Source organism: Sinocyclocheilus anshuiensis, unplaced genomic scaffold (genome assembly GCF_001515605.1).
Source record: "Sinocyclocheilus anshuiensis isolate Anshui unplaced genomic scaffold, SAMN03320099.WGS_v1.1 scaffold5, whole genome shotgun sequence".
Classification (NCBI taxonomy): domain Eukaryota; kingdom Metazoa; phylum Chordata; class Actinopteri; order Cypriniformes; family Cyprinidae; genus Sinocyclocheilus; species Sinocyclocheilus anshuiensis.
In genome coordinates, this window is record NW_015536464.1 from 316,009 (window position 1) to 333,375 (window position 17,367).

Sequence of the window (17,367 nt, forward strand, 5' to 3'; positions counted from 1 at the left end):
TTGAACCTTAAACCACATAAACACATTGCATTACACCAAATACACAAAATAATGTTCTTTTTAGCAACATCATATGACCCCTTTAATCACCAAGGAAAACAAATGCACTATTGAACACACTCTAAATTTAAAGTAAAGATGAGGTGTTCATATTAACAAAGTAAAGCATCTCAATCTGGCCTTCAGATACTAATCGAACTGTATACATAACTATATTCAATATAGCACACTTTGAATACAAAGTCAAGATGATTATAAAATAATTACTCCATCATAATAACAAATTAATTATTTGAGTAAATATTCAGTAATAAATTCATTTGAGTTCATTTTTAGTAATAAATGAAAGCAAAATAATCATTTTTAAAGCAATGGAACAAACACACAGACACACACACACACACACACACACACACACACACACACACACACACAGACACACAGATATATATGAGCCTACAGGGTTGGAAGGATATTACGGAGAGTAAACTTCAAATTATTATTTTAGGTTTTCTGCCAATACTACCAATGATTTTAGCATCAGCTTGGTACTGAAGTACAGTCACTTTCATCCCTAGTTGTATTAATTGTTCTGTACTTTGAAGTTCCCTACAACTACAGTACACCTCAATCATAGCAGTGCACAACAAATCCCAGTGAAGTCTATATGATTGATATTCATGTCTCATTCACATGTAGGCACTTTCAGTATCTGTCAGTCAGGTGGCTCCTCTGGAGAACTGGGACTTGGACTACTGTCCAGCCCACCTTAGCAATGCATCACACAAGAAAAAATAGCCAACTGCACTGTCAACCTTTAACCCCTCAACTGGAATCAAAGATTTCACCAGTAGTTCTGTATGCTCAGCTAGCAAAAATTTTAAACAAAGGAAACTGTAGTTCTGATGGGAACTGAAAGAGTAATCAAGGTCATCATTGTACCTAATAATTAAGCCAGTAGATTTGACAGATATGCGTAAAAAAAATAAATCAATAAAAAAATGATATTTTTAAAATAATTTAAAATATGTTTTATTCAAAATAAAGCAGCCGCATCCTCATAGTAGCCACCATGTCCTATCATGTCTTACGATTTGCAGTTTGTAAATTAATAAACACACTTGATATTCATGCTTGATCTACAGGTATTATGACCAAAAATCTGTATCAGTGTATTTTTTAGGATTCTTGTTTTCACAGAATTTCACAGTATTTTTTATTTGCATGCCTGGACCTTTATATAGGTTTATAGTGGCTTAATTTACTGTCAGGAGGATATAGAATATAAAACTATTGTAATGTTGTAAATCCAAATTTACTATCAAATATTAAATCGATTTATAAAAATTTAAAAGTTTAATTCTTTAATTCTTTTAATTTTTTTGGCAGGTTTACTTTAATTTGAGAAGTACATTCTACTGTGTCTGTTATAATTTCTTCAAGTTAGTCCAAACGTTTATTTTGGCGGTTTGTGTAGTAATGAAGACCTTTTGTGTTTCTGTGTGTTTAAATAAATGTTATTGCTACATTATACTGTACAATGGTAATGTATTTCTATATTTCTTCAAGTTAGTCCAAACTTTTTTTTTTTTTTTTTGATTTGTCATGAACCTATAGCATGTCCTTTGAGTTTCTATGTGTATATATGTTGAGAGTTTTTATGAAAACAAATGATAAAATGCAGTTGAAGTGACAGCCCTAGAGATTAAGTTCATGTGTTTTTGTCCTCATATAGTGAGAGGGCAGATGCTAAAAACACCACAAATGTCACGTGTGCTGCAGTATTTGTGTCGTACATGAAACAGTGTCACTCATTCACACAGACATGCAAAACATGCTGACTTCATATTACATAACAGTTTTTTTGTGGTTTAATATTCAAGGACACTAGTAGATATCACAATTTGATTCATTGTACTATGCAACTTTTAATACAGTATTAACAGTAAAGTCCAGATACAGATGTTTCAGCTACGCGTGATTTGAAAAACACATACCATATGTGAAACTGAAACCAATCTACAGGTTTATCCAGCACTACTTAAGATGAATTCACCGATCAACCTGTGGTACCTTCACATGGGTACTCCAGAACTGGTGGGGGCACCAGAGAAGCGAATCCTGTCTAGGTCGGAGCCGGTCTTTGGAGCCCTTGATACTGGTTCCACATCAGGATCTAGTACAGTCTTATGTATTACAGTCAGATATTACAGAGTTTACAATATTCACTGTTGGCTATTCAGGGTATCTTTTCACTTTCCTGCCTTTGCCTTAACATGCTTTTAATGTAGAATATCTGTCCAGACCACTCTGAGGACTTGCTATGTGGAAATCTGCTGCTGAATCACTCTCCCCGTCTGTCTTATTCATGCATCATTGTGGTAGGTGAAGTTTTGTTTAAGAGTGAAGCACAACGACTCAAGAGGGTCTGAGGTCCTCATTCAAAATGCCCTCGTCTTAATCCAGACTCAAGTGGGATGGCTGGTGCTCCTTGTCTTGTTGTTGTGATCGGGGATGAGTGGTATAATGTGCATGTTGCGTCCTTGGCCCGCCTGCTTTGCCCCTGTCCACGGTGCTGAAGCACGTCCTGTTTGGAACCCGGAGCAACGCTGACAAGTGTACAGGGGGTTTGACCTGACAATATGTAATTGTCAAGCTTTCACAGCATATTTATCTTCCCTTTTCTTCTGACTTTCTCTCTGCTTTGGACAGAACGGCCAGTTAGGCAGAAGGAAATGCAAAAGAAAGCACACTCCCACTCCCCCCCGTTGTGGTAGAGTAGAGAAATCATCAGAAATCATCTTCGTCATTGTCTTATGGTGGCTTAAATACTTAAAAATAAGTAAATGAAAAGCACATCGGTCATGCCTGCTAGAGTAACAATAATGTGCTATTTCTAAAACCAAAAAGTTCATACAATTATAGTATTCATGGCCGTACTTATCTGCACATATCAAAGCCTCATCACTCACCCTAATCTATCCATCTCTCGTACTATGAATGCTATAGATTTCAGGGCAGCAGGGATTTGGAAGTGTGCCATAGCCTGTCTCTTGATTCAGTGTGGGTGAAATCAGAGAACATATGTCTGGTCCCTCCGCATGACATCACCTTGCTAACAGAACTGATCTGTTTGCCTGGGCTGCTCTCATGGGGTGGAACCATAGTCGCTTTCAGAACAAAACCCTCTACTCCCTCACTATTTTCTTTGATCTGAAAACCAGGATAGCCAACACTAAATGTGGTTTTTCAAAGGATAGATTCCTAGCTGCTTTGTTTCAATTCAATTTAAATCGGTGAACACATGTTGTGCCATTAACAACATAGACTCCTTGGAGTGTGACTTGAATTTTTGGAAAACTCCAAATACATGTCTATGCTTTCAATTTGCTGCAGTTTCTAGCTAAAATAAACACTAGTGGCAGTAAAACACCAACAACGTTTCACACAAATTATGATTACAGGCAGATTCTTGATTAACAAAGACCTGCTTAAAAACATTTTGACATTTGCATCACATAACCAGCTCTGTGTGCATGGCTTCTCTGGTGTGGTAAACTTGCTCGGTAGTGCACCTGGTGCAGCATTGCGCTTACGATAGAAGAGTTACGAAGAGTTTTTGATAGTATGATAGTTTTTATTTCATGTTTACTTTTGTTAACACTGCTGGTTAGGTTTAGATCAGTGTTAATTTCGTTGACGAATAATTTTCGTCAACGACGACGAGACGATAACGAACAAACTCTTTTTGAATGACAAAAACTATGACTTAAATCGATTGACATTTTCGGCAACGAATAAAAACGAGACGAAAATGTAAGGGAGGGACGATTTGGGAAGAGATTCATTCAGAACGAATCTGCTGCGTGGTTCGGAGGTTATGCGTACATATGAACCGGCGGGACATAAGCTAACATACACTTGCCGCACGTCGCATAAAACGTTAAAAAATGTCAATATGTGGGAGTAAGAGAAGAGCAGACATATGGATAAATCTGACGACGCAAGAGAGAACTAATTTCGGTCTGGTTTTCTGAGCGCAGACACTGAAGCATACACACGGAAAGCGCATCTCACAGCGCGCGAGCAGGCTATACTTTCGCGTCGCATGGACATAGAATAACACACAAAATTATGTCAAATTGTCCGATTTGACGAGTATTCACGTAAACACAGTTAATTATGTCTGAAGTAAACGTAAACAGCAGGGAGAACGTGTATCAGTACATTGCATCCGTGCATCCAGTTTTAAAGGGATAGCAGCCTAATTTAGATGCTATTGTCCGAGTCATTGATGTTAATCAAGCAACAACAGAAAGACAGAAAATCACGCACTGCTCTTGACTGAAAAACTTTAGTAGCCCTAAAGATTAATCTAAATTTATTTATAGAAATAAATATTTCTGTTTGAAAGAATGAAGAATATGGTAAACAGGTTGCTATAAAGAATGCAATTAGCCTATATAACCATTGGCATTTAATTAAAAAGAAGACCATGTTCTTGTTCTTTATGAGAAGTGGTTTTATTTAATTTTAACATAAAGGCATGTGCTTAATAAATGCACTGTAACTAAACCCATTAGATTTGAGCCGACTAAATTTATTGTAGATTTAGTCGACTAAAATCTTATTTAGTCGACTAAAACTAGACTAAAACTAAAAACTATTCAGATGACTAAAATATGACTAAAACTAAATGGCATTTTAGTCAAAAGACTATGACTAAAACTAAATCAAAATTTGCTGTCAAAATTAACACTGGTTTAGGTGTAGGTGGCACAATAGAGCCTTAAACGTTTAACGCCACTCACCAGAGAGTTTATTTCCAGACAACAACCTAAACTTTGCCAGATTCATGTTGATCTGTTTTGGATTAAACTGAACATACCTTTTTCACTTTTAATGTGTTGCAAAACTTTGCAGAAGCAATTTGCTGAAATGTCACCACAGGCATGTATTCCAGCGAGCCTGGTTTGAGCATCAAGCAGCTTCAGTGATTGTCAAATTTCAGGTTGAGCCTGTATGACACCAAGCTTTGCATCCTGTTTAACATTAGCTGAGTGATAATGCATCCTGCCTGACACCATTAGCATCGATCCATTCAGCACCCCATACACTGAGCACGTTCAGACAGTTTCAAACGACTACTGTATGGTGGTTAACTAGTGCATTTACAGCTGCCTATAGACCCAATGTTATATTATTTGTATGTTTTTATGAATCGCATCACATAAATTGCTTTCATCTCACTTCAACTGGTTTACTCAACAGTTGCTTTAAAGACAACACCTAATATCTGTAGGTGTTCTGCACATGCTATATGTGTGTACTAGAAGTGTGTGCAGGCCTGTAAAGCAATATGCTTCTGATTTTCAGATAGAGCTAGATTAGGAAAGTTTGGTGAAGAGACATGCTCTTTGTCTTGGAAACTGTATTGTATAGTACAAAAGTGATATTGTATATGATTAATGTATGTTTGTATGGTCTGTGTATTTTGTAGGTGGAGGATGGATTTTCTTTAGATTTTTGTCAAAACAAGTAAATATTTTCATTTTTATCTTTAGAATCAATTACAAACCTCACCCACTTATTTTGAATGGTATAAGCGACTGCCCTTTTTCCTCTTTATATTTTTTTCTTATTCTCTGTATCAAAAGTCTCCTCAGTGAACTACCATTTGTAAGCATTTTATTACTTTTTCCAAAAAACATTTGAATGATTTCCATCCTACATGTCAGCTGTGGTGCTATAACCTAATACACTACAAAGATGCTGAGCATCTTTTGGTAAAATAATCAGGGCTCTTCCAGTAAGCAACACAAGAAACGGTAATACGGAGTGGTAAGTCAGGAATAAGACTGCTCAGTGAGACTCTTTACTGGAAGTAAGGTGACTCATATGTGATGAATTTTCTTTGAGTTCTCCAGCGCTCTCTGGTCGGATACAGTTGGTTTGATCCATCTTGGTTTAATCCGCCATGGTCCAGATGTGTGATCCTGTGCTGTGACAGCATTTTAACAGCAGTAACAATAATATGCTGAGCCCACCTTTTCCGAGACCGATTTTATTACTCTTTGACAAATATTGGCAGTGTTAGATACTGTGTAAACAGTGTTGTTTTTATAGTTAATAACACATATTCCAGAAAAGCCTCACCACAAGGTACGTTGTGGCTACAAATATGTGTTTGAAGTGAAGGGGTCCCTGCGTGTGCTTCTGTGCTTGATTTTTTTTCATATCGCAGTTTTATTTGAAGGAGTGGTCCAGTCTATGGTTTTCTTGTTACGTGCTGGGAAGTCCATCATAGCCTCAGGTTTGAGGCTGTTTGTGTGTGTGTGCACATATTTTCAGGTTTTACTGTATGCATGTGGGTTTATGGACAAGGGGTGTGACTGGCCCCCACCCCAGATGTGGTAGTTTGTTTAACCCCTCTTAGGTGCCCCTCTGGATGCTCACAGGGAAATGAAAGACCCTCATTTATTGTGCATATATGGCACACACACATACTCTCTCACACTCTTGTCTTAAACAAACACACGTATACTTTAGGATCCTACACTGCTGTGACATACACTACCAGTAAAAAGTCTGACACATTTTACTGAATTTGTGTTTGTCAATATCAAGAAAATGATGCTAATGTATAAATGATGCAACAACTGTCAAGCATACATGATAACTCAACACTCTCAGGAAGAAAAGGTACGAAAGCTGTCAATGGGGCCGTACCTTTTCAAAAGGTACTAAATGGTGCATATTTGTACCTTAGTATCTGAAGTGTTAATATTAGTATCTTTTGAAAGTTGACCACCCCAGTGCTAGTTTTTACACATTTCCTTTTTTTTAAATTGAAAGAGGCAAAGTAGAAACAACAGGACAAAAATGCAATACACAAAATAAAGAAATTAAGTAAACAGTGCTTTTAATTTTTTCAGTCATTAGTTCTATTTAACCATAGCATTCGGCGTGGCACTGTACTGCAAGACTGTAATTCAGCTCTCCTGGATGCAGTCCAATAAAAGAAGCCATACTTATGAGAAGTGCAAATTAAGCTGAACAAGTGGAGTATGGGAAAGTTTAAAAAAAAACTACAACTAAAAAATGCTCTGCAGTCAGCACTCCAGTAAAGTAATGTTTATTTATGTAGCACTTTATGCAATAGACTGCTTTGAAGCAAGCAGCTTTACAGTATTAAACATGAAAAAAAAAAGTGTTAGTATCACTTTCAGTTAGAATTACCACTTGATTTTCTACTATAAAACAGCTCTATATGTATATGAATACGTATGGAATATGTATAACTATTTTAACGAATTCCAAAAGATGAATAATTGATAAAATCCTACTGATTAATTGGTTAAATACTTGACAAGTAGTTGATTAATCATTCTAATAATCGTTAGAATAACCTTTTTTTTAGAATTGTTTGATGCAACCCTAATAGATATCTGCAGGTATATTAGGCTGCTGTCAATTTAAGACCTAATACACTGATCCAATACACACTTTTTAAGTTAACTGAAGACATAACCAACCGTGTTTACATTAATACTCACTAAGACAGGTATTTTGACAATTTTATGTGTATTTCAGTGTTCTGCCACAAACATCCATGAAAGACGAAGAATTTGGGATCGCATGTTCTCTGGGACATGACTTTCTGCGCGCATGCTTCAGATCTGTGTCAGTGCAAGTACACAATGAGTTCACGGTTTATTGTGCATAACAGCTCTTTTAACATCAAGCATGTCCCGCACTTCACTTTCTCATTCATGCATGTTTCTTTAATATTTTATGCAGTCTTGCGCTGCTCATATGTATTTATATATTAAAGGGGTCATATGATGCGATTTCAATTTTTCCTTTCTCTTTGGAGTGTTACAAGCTCTTGGTGCATAAAGAAGATCTGTAAAGTTGCAAAGACTAAAGTCTCAAATCCAAAGAGATATTCTTTATAAAAGTTAAGAGTTAACCACACCTACCTAAAATGGTTCGTTCTAACACGCCCCCACATGTCTACGTCGCTCTGTGGGAAGATTTGCATAACGCCGCCCAAATGTTCACACAAAGAAAGAAGGCGTAACTTTTATTCTCACTGTAGTATTGTTGCCGCCGCCATATCCTGAAGACGCTGTGTGCTTCGTTGTGAAAGCAAAACTACTTTGTTTGGTCTTCCAAAAGAGGACGATATCCGCTTTGTCATGCCTAGACGCTGAGGGAATACAACAGTATGGTGAGGGGCGTAACATTTCCGTCTAACTTTAAACCGCATAAACACATTTCATTACACCAAATACACAAAATAATGTTCTTTTTAACAGCATCATATGACCCCTTTAAGATATAAACAATTTAGCGAACTCTCTATCGATAGACACTTTATATCGTCGCCACAATATACAGGTATGTATATGTTTGTGTTAATTCATAGTTTTGACTTTACTATTCTACATGGTGATATGGAAAATGGTAGAAATTAAAATGAGCAGGTGTGTCCAAACATTTGACTTTTGGTGGTGTACATAAAGGCAGTTCAATATCTAATAGCAGATTGGCTTACAGTTATTTATTATGTTGAGGTGTGTATTTAGCTTTTGGTTTAGACTGTGTGAGTGAGTGATTGTCTTTCTCTGTTTTGCAGGTGACATTGAGCCCAGAGTTTTCTCCTTTGGCACAGAGAACAGAATATTTAGACTGACCCACCTGGAGTACACGGGTAAGACAGAGACTCACCAAGTGTCTGATGTTCTAGTCTAATGTGACGTGACAGGCGAGGACAATTTGAATGTGATCTATGACAAGGACATCTAAGGGATGTGTGGGGTTGTTGAGTAACTCAGGGTCTGTTTGCTGTGCTGTTATCCTTTGCTTTGGAGAGAGCTGGTGCACAGCCCTCATATATTTTATTTAGTAATGTGCAGGGACATCAGGGGATTTCAAACATGCAGCCCTTTCTGGAAAATTACTAGTAAATTATGGTTTAGAAATCGTGTGAACAGAGCTTTTTGAGATATACCGGTAAAACAGTTTGGACACTTAATTGGACAATCAAATCAATTTGTCCATTGCACCACATCTTGCAGGTGAGCAGTGCATTAAAAAACAAAACAAAAAAACACATCTTGAGACTCTGCCTTATTATTAAAAATACTGTTGTCCAGCATCTTGCATTTTTAAAGGTAAAAATGTGTTATTTGTGAATGGCTCTGTCACTTCTTTCTCAGGTTAGACCGAAACTAAAACACTTCTCATTCAGGGCAGATGGTAAAAAAGGTAAAAAATTCAATTTCCAATGATTGACATTATAGTTTGCTGGTATTTTGCTGCTGATGTGTGAATAGTATTTCAAATACTGTGTGAACAGAATCCAAAATTTTACAGTAATTTACAGAGTTTAATGCAGGTATTGTTGCTGTAATGTAATGTACAAAAACAAAAGGGCCCAGGACAGATCCCTGAGGTACCCCATGTCCCCTTTCCACTGTCAGTTTACTGCTGCTGGTGCAGTTGCCCCAAATGCAAAAAAAACTGGAGCTGTTTAAACTGGAAATGCCTGATGCTGCAATACATCATATGTCTAGTTGACAGACATCTTATTCTCGTGTTTGGCGTGTTGAACACTGGCTTAAAATATGTACTTAAAATTAAGAGTAAACTAAGACTATAATTTGCTGTGTTTGTTACACAGTAACACATACAGTAATAAGTTATATGAAGAGTTCATTTGCAAAAACCGATAACTCCATTTTTATTTCAGAAATCACAATGTTTTATTGCGTATTCCAAGTAATATCAATCAAACTGCAGTTGGGTTGTTTTGATTAAGTAATAATAACTTAAACAAATACAGGTAATTTACAAAATTAAAGTTCATTGAAAGTGTTTTTTTTTTTTTACATATTAAAAGTTTGTTTTATAACAAAAGCAGATAACTCCAACAGTCGTTTTTTGGCAAAATCAGATGACTACACATTTCATGTTTTAGAGTTAAAAAAAAAACTCGTTTAATCTTTGTAATCTCCTCAGATAACAATGTAGATGCCTGACAAAATGTAGATGCCTGACCGTGAAAATGTTTCAGCTTTTATTTTCCTTTTTCGCCCTGAAGAAGATATCACAGGTTCATCAAGTTCATCGAAATTATCCATCCTCGATCACTTTTAGTCAGCTTTGACGAAACTCCTCTCAGCTAGCACGTCTTTTCAGAATGGAAGTAGCCTTGTCACCTGACCTGAATACAGCGCGCTGATTCGCTAAAATTGACTTATCGGCTTCTGTTCAAAAACAACAAGGGCGCTTGTCGGCTTCTGCAGTAAAACGTGAACTCGCGATGCCTTGAAAGTGGACAAAACCGGTTTTGACAAAACATGTTTAGGGTTCAGATCGCGCTATATGTGGAGAATAATGCACGGCAATCAGCTCTTTTTTTTTATAGTGGCGTTTATCGGTTTTTGCAAATTAACTCTTCATATCATTATTCGGAGAAGTTTGTAGTTCCCCCACTTTAGTTTCACCTCTGGCAAAAGAACCAGCACCATTTCAGTGAAAAAGGTAAGTGTTTTTCAGGACAATTACATAGACCCATGACTTTACTAAATACTTACTGCCAATGTTGTCCATGATCCACGAGACTGCCAGGTGTCCACCTGCATCGCCCAGAATATTTTCCAAAGCAAGTACCCTAAATGGCAGTGTTGAAATTAAACACCATAGTCACACACACTTAGGCAGTTCTACATTAGAGAGTCATGTGATGTGGATGTTTTATATTCTCCAACAGTGTGGTACTTTGGCTTTTCTTTTTAGATGTGCTTGTCCACATAGGAGATTAGAGTTGCTAGAAGGTCATCCTTTGTCATAGCTGTACCACACCGATTTTAGTTATCATTTTCTGACTGATTTCTTCTCCCTGTCCTGTACATAAGTTAAATGCTTGTTATGTCTTCGATTTCTGCAAAGTAAATACACAGACAATCTTGTCTGCTCTGGCTACAAGAGACAGACATTGTCGGTTTTATCACTGCCTCAGAGGCAGAAGGGCTCATTTGCTGCCTCTGTTTTCTGTAAGCATTGTTGTGACAGCCCTAACTGACCAGGGGTAATTTCTTGTGCAACGATGTAACTCGCTGCTTAACTACCATAGTATAGCGCATTATTGGAGAAACTACAACAGACTAGTCACAACTGTTTCCCAAAACCATAGTAACATAGTCGCACTTCTGTAGTTTGAAGCATGTTGGTTCAAAAATAAAGGAATGATGTTATGCTATGTATGACTCAAGTGGTAAAATCTAATAACTAATGCAAATTAATTGATTTGATTGCTAATGAACATGGCACTTCATGACTACTTCATTATTTTTTGTCCCTGGTCATTTTGTTTTATTTGATGTTTGATTCATCATGGATTCTCTTTTACAACATACCCCAGGTTCCCTTACGCATTTATGCACATGCACACTCTTTAAAAACACTGCTGATTGTTGACACACTAAAATATAAAGATTGAAACATATTTATTAAAATGGAATAAAAAATGTACTGCATGTTTGGTTATTGTGCCTAAAAGCAAAATCTATTTAAATCCACATGTCATAATAACAAGAAACGATGCTTCTAACCACAGGTTGAGAGCTGTAGTTCCAACCAAGTAAGTTTGCAATGCTGTTTGTCGTTACAACACTGAACTATGTTGGTAACAACGGAACTTGCGACCATAGCTGGCTAACGATGCTTATGGGAAGACCTTAAACCATTGTTAGAACGTTTGCTTTTCCTTTATTTTTGCCTTTATATAGTCATTGCTTTTTCTAACCATGAATAAAACAGGAACGCGCTGTCCATTTGCATAATTTAATTTCTCACTTCCTTTTCCAATTCATTGAAACAAATTCTCAGTATGAAAAATTGCAGCTGTTACCTTGACTCAAACCTGACAATTCAAATCAATATCATTCAAAAGTGCATGCATTCAAAGACACAAAAATAATTTAGAAGACAGCTAGACAATTACCAAAACACCCTAAACCACCTTTGAAACCCATTCTGGTCTAAACTGGTCTTCTCAGCATGGACATGTTTCCAGTTTGCACTTTCTCTCACCCACCAGCCTGCTTCCTTCAGTACTGCACTTTGTGCTTCAGCTTCCTTCAAACTATATGAATGGAAAGAAACCGAAAACTGTGGTGATGTCAGAGTTCCTGGTCTTATTTCAGCTGGAGCGGAGGTTTTTCAGCGAGTTTGGGCAGTAACATGTGGAAGTTCTCCAGAGCCACTCTCTAACTGGACCCCCTTTTTTTTCCACCTGCGGCCTGATTCTTTCCATCTTGTGCAGATTCAGGACTGATGGGTGCAGCAGAAAGCTGAATGGGAAAGTGTACTTGAAGTCTTTTCCCTCACTCTCTCCACATTGGAAAAAAAGAAAACGGCAGCTTTTCAAAATAACTAGAAATGTCCAGTTCTGTCTGGAGTGAATGAGGGAATCCTACTAAATGCTTCTAAATGATGTGTCAACAGACACCAGATTTGCATTAGACCACATTACCTTTCAGTCAGAGGTGGTGTCGAAGACTGCGTGGGAAACACAGCTTCCCTTACAATTTCATCAAAAATGCAGCAGTAACTAAAAAAAATCTATGATAATTGTGAAAAAGAATAGCATACTTAAAAAAAATAGTATGTATTATGGAAATAATATACTTTTAAAGAATATACTGTATGTGTGAACTGAATAAAATGTTAATTGCAGTTAAATGAAAATGCATTATAGTTTAAATTGATATTAAATGCAATTAGTTAGACGTTATAGTTTTTTTCTTTATAGTAAAACTTTGAATTTGACAGTATTACAAAGTGCACTTAAAAAAAAAAGTTTTAAGTGGCCTTTTATTTCTTTGATTTATTATCTGCAAGTAATATACTTTTAAGTTATGAAGTACACTACAAGTGCACATTCAGTTGCAAACTAACAAATACAATACAATTAAGCACACATTTTGTGTAAAATATCACACAGCATTGTTCATTCATGATTAACCATTATCTAAATAAATGAAAAAGAAAAAAAGAGTTTTTGTTCTTATATAGAACATTAAATACTTTAATAAACAAGATAGACATACTAACTAAGAAATGATTTCTTGATGTTTGCTGGACAACAGTCTCTAAAAACATCATTATGTGTCCCAACTGGATGTCATGCTTCACTGGCAGTCTGTGAGAAAATTTGAACGAATATCTGATTGTTAATTGGAAAGACATGTATTTTAATCATTGTACTTCTGTACACCGTCAGCCTTTAACATTTAACAATCCAGCAGTCTAAAGTCAGAGGGTGCGGTTAGTTGAACTCTCTTTTTTCATTCCATGTTAAACGCGTATTCGACAGACCCACAGATCTTCTTCTGGCAAGGATGCTTTCATTGCATTACAGCTCATTACAGTGAATTGCCGTCCGTTCTACTCACATGATGCAATGTATTTCTGAGCAAAACAAAATATTTAATAAGAAAATAACGTAGAAGAGACTTCATTTTGTCCGTATTCCGCTGGGAATTGATTGGATGGGCATTACTAGAATGAAATCAAACCTAAATGCAAGTTTGCTAAAAAAAATTACCTAATAGCTTGCACGGTCTATGTGATGTCAACAGAAACTGACCATTTGTGAAAATGTATCAATGCACCAATGAATAGTTCTCAATAAGAGCATGCATGTGATGTGTTCAGAATATGGTCAAATTTGATTCCCCCCTCCTCCCTGAAAATATGACACATTTTGGCATTGATAAGTGGCATCTGTTGCCTCCCACTCTTTGAAAATCTCTGCTGTCCGTCCGCCGTAGCTACATGAAGCATAATCTCACCTCCCCTTCGCCTCACGGTTAGCACGCTAGACTACGGTAGCTCATTCATACTTTCAGCCTCTCTCTCTCTCGCAATGACTCACACGCTCTCAGCCTTCACTCAAAGCCTGACTGCTCTCACACATTAGCAGGGCTGAAGAGGAGACCTGCAGCTACCAGGTAAAAGACATTGATGATTACTAGTCTAATCTGCTTGATTACCAGATTTCACACACGTCCACTTCTGAAGGGCTTACATTTACGGGATCATGATGCTGCTCTTCTTAGCATTAGTCTGTGTGGTTCATGTTACGTGTTATGCTGAATTGTAAGAGTTATATATGTCTGGTTGTACAGTGTGTACCGGCTGACGTTGAGTCTGGGAGGCTGTGTGCTGCCCGTAGTGTACTGTGTGTGTGTTTCAAATGGCTGCCAGTACAGAAGGCAAGCAAAGAGAGGATGAATGGACTGACTGTACTGCGTATGTGTCCTCCTCTACGCTGCTGCCGTATGAATGAGACTCGGGGCGGATGGATGCCGGGGCTGGCCCAGGGCTCTTTCACTGGAGGGAGGGGAAATTTGAATCCCGGGAGATGGACACGAACAGTGTAGATGAAGTCACTGGGATTCGGTTGATGGTTTGCGAATGTGTACGGAAGAGACAGAAGGCAAAAGACTGTTTATCTGGAATGCCTGACACAGGGTTTTAGTGCATCAACAGAGAGAGAATGACTGCAGAGCTGAGATGCTTTGTGTTGTTTATCTCCGTCTGCATGAGTAATGTTTATGTAATGTGAAGTTCTACGAACTAGCATCTGTTGCTCTGAGATCTCAGAATTTTTATGCACTTTTTATTTGTCTTGATCTCATAGTTAAGTCTGTGAGTGGCATCTATGTGTGAAGTGGTTTATTTATCATGAGCTTTGCTCATTGCGGGCTTCTACTTTGGATGAATTTTTTATTTTTTTTTGCATTCATCTTTTAAAACTGAATTTGAAAATATGTCATTTGATTTTAAGATTTGATTTCGTTTTTTTAATGAAACAATGAAAATAAATACTAGATTCTGATATTGTTTTTCCTTGTCCATCCACTTCTGTCTGGAGAGATTTTGGAGAGGGGGGGGGGGACCTTGGCTTGTCAGGCCCTCCCTCTGTAGTACTGCAGAGCTGAGATGCTTTGTGTTGTTTATCTCTTGTCTGCATGAGTAATGTTTATGTAATGTGAAGTTATACGAGAGATTTCGTTATGGCCATGCAGTAACTACAAACAGAGCATTTGTTGCTTTGAAATCTCTCAAATTTGTCGCTTTGAAAAATGTGCTCTTAAGTCTCTGAGTAGCATCTGTGTGTGCATTTCATTCAATGGTTTATTTATCATGAGCTTTGCTAATTGTGGTCTGCTAATTTGGATTTAATAATAAAAAAATATATATATATATTGCATTCATCTTTGCAAATTCAATCTTGCATTGAATTTAAAAATATCTGACTTTACTGTAAGATTTTGCTTGATGTTATTTTTAAACGAAACAATGAAAAGAAATACTAGATTCTGAAATTGTTTTTCCTCGTCCATCAGCTCCTGACTGGAGAGATGAGGGTTTTTGGAAAGAAAGGGTGGCACCTTGGCTTGTCAGGCACTCACTCTGTAGTCAGGGAGGATGCTGGGAGATAAATTTAGCCCTCCAGCTTTGCTTCCATCTGCCATTGCATGGTTTAGGGCCGTTGCCATAGGAACCACCACTGGGTGCCCATTAGTGAGAGAGCGGGAAAATTGGCGAGCTTTCTTAAACGTATTTAAATGACATATTTTAGATTTGGTTAAGTACAGTGTAAAGCTTATGTTTCGCGTGTTTGTGGTTTTGACAGAGTAGACAAAGCTTTATTCCCAGATTCTAACCATCTGAGCCTGGCAGCGTTACGCTGTGGTTTGGTAAGACTCGTCACTGACCTGGTTATAAAATATTTTCAAATGCTCACAGGTGCCCAGTGATAATTCACAGTGCAGCTTGATGATTCTTTTTGACACATATTGGCTGTTTTCGTGTTCTCATCAAGTGGGTACAATTCAGTGCCTATGGTTCTTCCTTGTTGCCGGTACGATCCCTTTAAATGCACGTTTTCTCTGTAATCTAGGATATCATCATGGGTTGAGTTGAATACCTGCAGAGATTTTATGAGCTTACCTCAAAAGACCTTGTGTGTTTCGAGTTAAATTCTAATTCCAAGAACATGTTTGGAAAAGCAGTTCAGAGAAGACAGATCGGGCCTCTCCGTAGAAGCAGTGTGTGTAGTTTGAATACAGAATTGTAGAATGGTTATAGAACTGTGTTCGAGCAAAAATGAGTCATTATGATGTGCCACTTCAGTCTGTGATTCAAGGTCGCCAGTGTTTTTGAGTGGGAGGACAGAACAGGTGGTTCTAGAGAGATGAATGCTTGCTTGACTCACGTCCAAGTCCAGACAACCACCATGTTTTAGGTCTCCTACACTATCCATCCGACCTACATATCCTCATCAAACCCAACAAACTGTGAGCCAAAGAATGACATGTGAATACAACCCAGACAGCTCTCTTATTTTGGATAAAACCGAGGTTCATGTCTTATTGTTTCAACCTTTTTGGGTTGAGCTTTTCAAACCTTTTCATTAAAAAAGAGCTTCAATGGTATTGGTTAATTTTCCATGAATCATTTATTTTGGTGAACTGAATGTCACCTGTCAGATTCTCTACACTCTGGATAATATGTCAACACACTACAGCATTCTTTAATAATACACTCGTCAGTATGTTCTGTTTTCACTATAATTGGAAGTCTGTGAACACTTAAGAGTTGGATTCACACAAGAATTGTGCTGGAATGTATAGTTGGCAGTGATTTTGGTATGTACCAGCAGGATCTCCTGTGGTTCCACACCTAAACGCCCCCTAAAGCAAAGCGTGGGTGCCAATACCAGCTGGTCAGTGAGTGGGATGCCTAATTCCTTATTGTGTTCCAGCGAAAGCAGTGTCAGAGTTTATTTTCACAAGCATCCGTGCTGTCTTAAATTGTGCTTTTGTTAAGAATACCAAAGAGCCTGAAGTCTTCACTCTTTACTTAGGCCCCTTTTATCTCTTATATACACATACACAGACACCTATAGAAGCTCTAATACCTTGTAATGTTCTTTTAAGTCCAGTGAGACGATTTATTTTTAACCAGTTTATTTTAACAGTCATAGTGAACTACTGTTACAACTGAACAGGAAGAAGGTTAGCAACAATCCATTGTAATTCAATGTCAAAAGTGTTGGTACCTTAGTACCAAGTCGATACAAGCAAAAAAAAAAACTTTCTGCATTGTTGGTTTGGTTTGACTGACAGTTGACATCTTTCTACTCTTCGCATACGTATTTGTGTGAATGCACTATGTGGCCAGAATTTTTTGAGCATTGCTACACACATGAATATAGAGTGTGTTGTGTATTGTATTTTATTAGCAATTGTAACCTTGTTGTCTTCTGATATTTCCCAGAATTTA